Consider the following 7,632-nt stretch of genomic DNA (forward strand, 5'->3'; position numbering starts at 1 on the left):
CAACTATACTTGAATCAAAATGGCATTCTATTAAAAATAGATTTTTTTCCTTTTCAAAAAAGAAAATAAATTATACCCAAATTCTAGTTGTTAATGTTTTGATGGACGTGTAACTATGGCCTTCAATTCCGCTATGAATATTTTGGGTCCTATGTGTATTTAGACACATGAGACATAATCTCAAAAACATAGATATAAGAAATAAATAAGTATGAACAAAAAATGATTTAATAAGCTCAGATGGTCCTGGGAAATTGTGATGAGGAGAAAGCTTCCTTGGTTCTGACACCAGATCAACCCCAGTCATTGTTCTCAATGCCCAACATACCTAACAAGGCAGCAAACAAAATTTATCCAAAGACATATTACTTATTGAACATCCCACTAGAAAAATGAGCAAAGTTAATAAAAACACACTTCAGAAAAAAAATACACAAAGTACAATCAAAGGGTGGATGGGTTTTATTTATTTTTTTATTGTCTTTTTAGGGCTGCACCCATGGCATATGGAGGTTCCCAAGCTAGGGGTCCAATCAGAGTTGTAGCACCAGCCTATGCCAGGGCCATAGCAATGAAGAACCTGAGCCTCATCTGAGATCTACATCACAGTTCATAGCAGCGCTAGATCCTTAACCCATTGAGCGAGGCCAGGGATCAAACCCTGTCTGCATGGATGTTCGTTGGGTTCATTAACTGCCGATCCATGACAGGAATTCCAAAGGGTGGGTTTTAAAAGATGACATGGTGAAAGGCTTTTATTAAATTTATTTTTATTTTTTGCATTAAATTAATTAATTTTAATTTTATTGGCATATAGTTGACTTACAATGTTGTGTTAGTTTCAGGTGTCCAGCATTGTCATCATACACCTCCATCTCTCTGCTTGGAGTCTCACCTACTGGGCCATTTGGAATTTTTCACCCCTTCTCCATCTTCCCAACTGCCTGTAGGCATCTCTTTCATGATTTATTTTTATTTTTATTTTTACTGTGGCATGCAGTGGCTTGATGTGAGATCTCAGTTCCCAGAGCAGGGATTGCATCCTGGCCACAATGGGGAACAGGCTGTGTCCTAACCAGTACACCACTAGGGAACTTCCCAAGGACTGCCCCCCCCTTTTAACATTTCCACAGGGAAAGAAAACTTTCACATACACTTAATTTTGTTGTGTGGGCTATCAATATGACTTTATTTTTTTAACTAAGATATAGTTGATTCACAGTGATGTACCAATTTCTGCTGTCGGGCAAAGTGGCACCATCATATATTCCTTTTCATATATTATTTTCCATTATGGTCTATTCCAAGAGATTGGATATAGTCAATATGGCTTTTATTTTTAGATGGGCTTATGGCATGTGGAAGTTCCAGGGCCATGGGTGGATCTTGAGCCATGGCAGCAACCTGAGCTGCTGAAGTGACAATGCTGGATCCTTAACCTGCTGCACCACAAGGGATGCACACTAATTCCATATCTTCTTTTCCCTATTAGACTGTGAGTGCCTTGAGATGTATAACAATGTTGTATATACTCACCACTTTCCCCCTACACCCAGCACCAGCAGACTTAGTTGGGAACTGTAGCTAAAGAAATATATATCGCATGAACTTGAAAAAATGCAGTCTCACAAAATTGCTGATAGTAGATGATGAAGCAGAACAGAGGCAGGGAAATGCTAAAATAGATGTGGAGAACACACATCATGTTATCAACCTCAGGGCCATGATCCAATTGTTATTCCTATAACTATTCATGTTTATTTTGCCACACGAATTTTAGTGGTCCAATGATGGGTGAGTTTGGCCTTTCTCTCATTTTTCTTTGTAGAATTCTTTCCTTTGTTATGCTTGGGCTTTAAGTTTTTCATATTCTAAGATTAGGTCCCACTAGGGGTTTGGACCATGGGTTGTAAGAATTAAATAGAATAGAATAAATGAAGCATACAAAAACATCAGAATGCATTATACTTAGTAAGGATACATACAAAATCATTACATGGCTCTCTGCTCGGTTGTATGTATGTGCATGTATGTCTGTGTGTATACATGTGTACTTATTTCACTATTTGTGTGTACAGACATGCTGAATCATGATGTAACAGGCATGTCTTACTCCGGGACACGGTCCAAATATCTGGAATCCACTGCAGTAAAGGCAAGAATAGTTTTAAAAGGGCAGTTCCTGCTAATGAGGGTAAAGCAATATGAACGAAGAGCCCAACAGAGGAGCCAGGTTTCAGAAGGAATGGGAAGCCATGTGGTCGATGAAGGACCCTTGGATTTAGGGGTCCACACACTGCTGAATCTTTATTGCTCCACTTGCCTCATCATGTTATCAACCTCAGGGCCATGATCCAATTGTTATTCCTGTTAACTATTCATGTTTATTTTGCTACACTAATTTTAGTGGTCCAATGATGGATGAGTTTGGCCTTTCTCTCATTTTTCTTTGTAGAATTCTTTCCTTTGTTATGCTTAGGCTTTAATTTTTTTTAATCTCTTTTTTGGACACATCCTGTAGGTGTCCTTTTTGTTAAATTTATTTTTTATTAGGGTAGAGGTGATTTACAGTGTTGAGTCAATTTCTGCTGTACAGCATAGTGGCCAAGTCATACGTGTATATACATTTTTTTCTCATATTATCTTCAATTATGATCTATCCCAAGAGGCTTGATATAGTTCCCTGTGCTGTACAGTAGGACCTCATTGCTTATCTATTCTAAATGCAATAGTAGGTATCCTTTTGACACTGGTCCAGGTTCTCTTTCTCATACATCATGCAAAGTCCTCCCCATATCTACTCTATAATGTCCTGCATTTGTCACAATTATCTAGCCCCTTTCCTCAGATGAATTACCCTGGAGGACATTATGCCATACATGTATTTATTTCTTTGAACCCTGCCTTCTCCATTATAATATAAGATCTAAATGAGCAGGAAACCCACTGCTTGGTTCACATTTGTGGTATCATATATGTGTACACTTATACAGAAAAAATTAAGTGGAAATGAGAATTCATAAACAGGATGGCACAAAATAAAACCAGGTTAAGTGTAGTGGAATCAAAATGAAATGGTAAGTGAAATAGAAATGAAAAGAGATTATTACCATTCAGGATGCAAGAAATCTTTCTACGTTTAAAAACAAATAGAGGACACAATTCGACTGAAGGATAGATTTGGCCACACAAAAATTTTAACCTCTCAAACATCATCCCCAATACATCTATAGAGATATGAAATAATTAAATGCAACAGAGTGAAACTAGTGGAAAAACCTTCACTGTCTGGTTGAAAGCTTGTAATCAAATACAATAGAAACTCAGAACCCAATACATAAACTGTGCAAAGAAATTGTATGGTCAATTAGCAACAGAGGAAAATGATAACAAACCCCAAAGCATATGCAGCCTCACCAGTAATGAAATAATTCTTTAGTATTCCCCTTTGACCTACTCAATTAAATTTATTTTAAATGTGAATACCTAATGTGAGAGAAGATATTATGATATGCCTGGCTCACGACTGTGCTTGTAAGGAAGTATCCATGAGTCTGTATCTTGCTAACAAATACAAAACATTCTTAGCTAACACTATATTAATTTTTTAAATGCCCTCCCTTCCATGTACTTGCCTCTAAACCTATTACTCAATTTTCCTACTCTCTAACTACAAAACTCCTCTAATATATTCTGAATTTATTGGAACCATTTTATGGTTTCAGTTCTGTCCTCAGTTTTACCTAACTGGACTTCCACTAACATCACTTAATTGTCAACAATTATCTTTGTATTGGAAAATTCAACAGACATTTCCCTTTTTTGCATATTAATAAAGTACTTATAAATTAGTCAACTAACAACAAATATGTCCAACTCTTCTCTCTGAATCTTACCTGAATTAGCTATTCTGTCCCTAGGTTCACCTGGATGGGTACTCTGAAAGGAAGATCTGTGGAGTTCTGAATTACTTACAGTTGGTTGATGATGGAGTCTGAAGCTGTGTTCTCAGACAAGATAGAAGGAGTGAAGTGTTAGTCTCAGACAGATGCAGGACTCCAAAAACAGCAAGCATGTTTCCTTCACCTCAAGGCTGTAGAAGCTGAAAGACTGCAGCAGAGGAGGTATTTATGGATCCTCAGGTCTGCTCATTAGGGACATTTCCTTCTTGTTACTCCAACCTCAAGCACATGATTTACCTCAGTACACTTGTCTAGACAGAAGTTTCTCCTAATGATTCTCCGTTCCCCAGAGACCAGGTTAGAAGTTAGGTGAATCCTGATTATATTAATCCTTCTCCATGAACTTGTCTGCTTTCTAGAGGTCTAACCTCTATCACCTTATCCCAACCATGATTCCAACTTTTCTCAAAGGTCTAAAAGTGAGAAATCTGTCTTGATTAGGACAATTGGATTCTCAAGGCATTTACTTGTGGTGGAGACAGAGCCCTGGTATTTCCAGAAAATTATTACTCTTTCAAAAAAGAAAATAATTGAGTTCCCTTAATTTGAAACCTTGAGCACTATACTCTTTGGATTCAAGTAATTTTGTCTAAACAATTAAGATTTTTATATTTATATCACAAATTAGAGCTTTTCATTTAATCCCACATTATAAAATATTTGTTAAGTATAAGATATATATTTAGATATTTGGTGCCATATAATTTGGCTTATTTATTTATAGTCACTAAATTTTTTATGTCGATTTCTTTTTTTATATGCACATTTTTTCATCCTGTCTTCACTAAGTTCCAACCCAATAGGATGGATATATTTCCCTGTGCCATACAGTAGGACTGCACTGCATTTTTTTGTTTGTTTGTTTCTTTGGCTGCATAACATGAGGAAGTTCCAATGCCAGGGATCAAACTCAGGCCACAACCGTGAAAACACTGGATCCATAACCCAATGAGCCAATAGGGAACTCCTAAAAGTTCATTCTTCTACCCCACAGCTTATATATTTTATTTTCATGTCTCTTCTAGGGTGATAGAAACCACCCATGACATATGGAGGGTCCTAGGCTAGGGGTCTAATTGGAGCTGTAGCTACCACCCTACACCACGGCCACAGCAACCATCTGTGACCTATACCACAACTCATGGCAATGCCAGATCTTTAACCCACTGAGCAAGGCCAGGGATCAAGCCCACAACCTCAAGATTCCTAGTTGGATTTGTTAACCACTGAGCCACAACCGGAACTCCTAAAAGTTCATTCTTTCATCCCACAACTTAGTTATTTTTTAAATTTTACTTTATTGGAGTATGGTTGTCTCACAGTGTTGTATTAGTTTCATATGTACAGTGTACAGCAAAATGAATCATACATATAAGTATATCAAGAAGGATATGTAGGGAAGAAGGATCAAGATTGTGGAGGTGTAAGATATCATCCTCGCCTTCTCCCATAAATACATCAAAAACACATCTACATGTAGAATGATTCACAAAGCATATCTACTGAACACTGGTGGAATAACTTAAACCTCAAAAAGGGCAAGAAGCCTTCCATGTAACAGGGTAGAACAAAAGAAAAGAGACAGAGCCAGAGACAGAGCCAGAGACAGAGACAGAGACAGAGACAGAGAAAGAATCAGGACAGGACTAGCACTCCTGAGAGGGAGCTGTGAAAGAGAAAGAACATACACCATGGCAAGCCATCTAAACAACTGGGTGGTCAGCTCAGATGGAGAGACCACAAAATTGCCAAGAAAATGCAATAGCTGGACTGAGGAGGGCAGAGCAGAGAGCTCCACAGATCCCCTGGACCACTGCCCCACACACTATGGCCTGAGACACTCAGGCAGAGGTTGGGCCCTGAGACTCAGATTCTGGAGGTGAGTTCCAGGGAGAGGACTAGGACTGGCCATGTGGAGACAGCCTGAGGGGCTAGGGAGTGGAACACCACAGCCAAGGGAACATAGGTGAAGGTCTGGGCCCACAGGAAGCAAGGTGCCATTGCTGGAGAGGGTGAGAAGTGGTGGTCAGACTCCCATAGGAATCACCCTGCACACATGCAGACTCTCAGAAGGTGGGGCACCTGTGGCTCAGGCTATGGGTGTCGAGAGGCCACTTGCTCAGGCTATGGGAGGCTGAGTGCTTCTTGTGTGGGCTACGGGTGACTGGGCACCTCTTGTGTGGGCTAAGGGCAGCAGGGAGGCTAAGCATGACATGGTGCTGCTTGTGTGATCTATGGGTGGCAGGGACAAACCACTGCAGACATCTCAGAAACCAGAGGGAGGTATATCCTACCACCACTAGGGGTCCATGAACAGGTACCCCTTGCAGTGCCAATCACTCAGAGGGCACCACAGAGGAGGGCATTGTGACCCAACACCACCTGTTGTTACTGTCACTCTCCTGGGAACTCAAACATCCTGCCAGAGCCACTGGCAAATGCTCTGGGCACCACCTAAATATGCCTGAGGCTCATTACCTCTTCCCAGGACCCTGCAACTAGGAATAGCCTGTGCCACCTTCCTGCAGGTCCTTGATACTGTCAAAAGCATAGCAACCAGGCAAAGACTACTATGCCTGCCCATTGCCTCCTTCTCCCTGGAAACACAGTCAGCACCCTCGGGGTAACAGACTGCTCACACTGAAGAAAGAAATAGAAATTATCCAATTCTCATGCCAAAAATAGTACTGCTTCAAAACAACATCATCAACAACAACAACAAGAAAGGGGTGAACGTGTGTAGAAATAGCCCACCAAGACTGCCCTTTGACTACCCTAAATTTCCAGAAAAAGAAGAACATAAGCAAAATGAAGAAGCTCAGGAACCATTCCCAGTTAAAAGAACAGGAGAATTTACCTGAAGCAGCAAACAATGAAACAGACCACTGAGGTCTGACAGACAGTGAGTTCAAAAGGGAGACAGTGAAAATATTGAAGGAACTATGAGTGGATATAAACAGTAATGCAGGTTACATTAAAGAGGAACCAGAAACTATAAGGAGGAGCCAAGAAAAAGTAGAAAATTCATTTGCAGAGACACGAACTGAGCTAAAGGCAGTAAAGAGCAGAATGAATAATGCAGAGGAACAAATTAATGACTTGGAGAATAATGGAAATCACGCAATCAGGACAGCAGACAGAAAACCAAATGACAAAACAAGAGTGCATATAAGAGGTCTATGGGATAATATATAGCAGGTCAATCTATGCCTAATAAGAATTCCAAAAGGAGAAGAAAAAGAAAAGGGGATTGAAGATATATTTGAAGAAATTATGTCTGAAAATTTCCAAATCTAAATGAGACTGATATCAAGATACAGGAAGTACAGGGTCGACAAAAAGTCAAACCCAAACAGGCCCAAAACAAGACATAATAAAAAATGGCAAAATGGAGTTCCCATCGTGGTACAGCGGTTAACAAATCCAACTAGGAACCATGAGTTTACGGGTTTGGTCCCTGCCCTTGCTCAGTGGGTTAACAATCTGGCGTTGCCGTGAACTGTGGTGTAGGTTGCAGATGCGGCTCGGACCCCACGTTGCTGTGGCTCTGGCGTAGGCCGGTGGCTACAGCTCCGATTCGACCCCTAGCCTGGGAACCTCCATATGCTGTGGGAGCAGCCCAAAGATAGCAAAAAGACAAAAAAAATGGCAAAAGATAAAGAAAGGATTC

The sequence above is a fragment of the Sus scrofa genome, chromosome 2, assembly GCF_054392235.1.
Source record: "Sus scrofa isolate SSC_HxYL_T2T_F1_AM1 chromosome 2, Sscrofa_HxYL_maternal_Yorkshire_Landrace_v2.0, whole genome shotgun sequence".
NCBI classification, from domain to species: Eukaryota; Metazoa; Chordata; class Mammalia; order Artiodactyla; family Suidae; genus Sus; species Sus scrofa.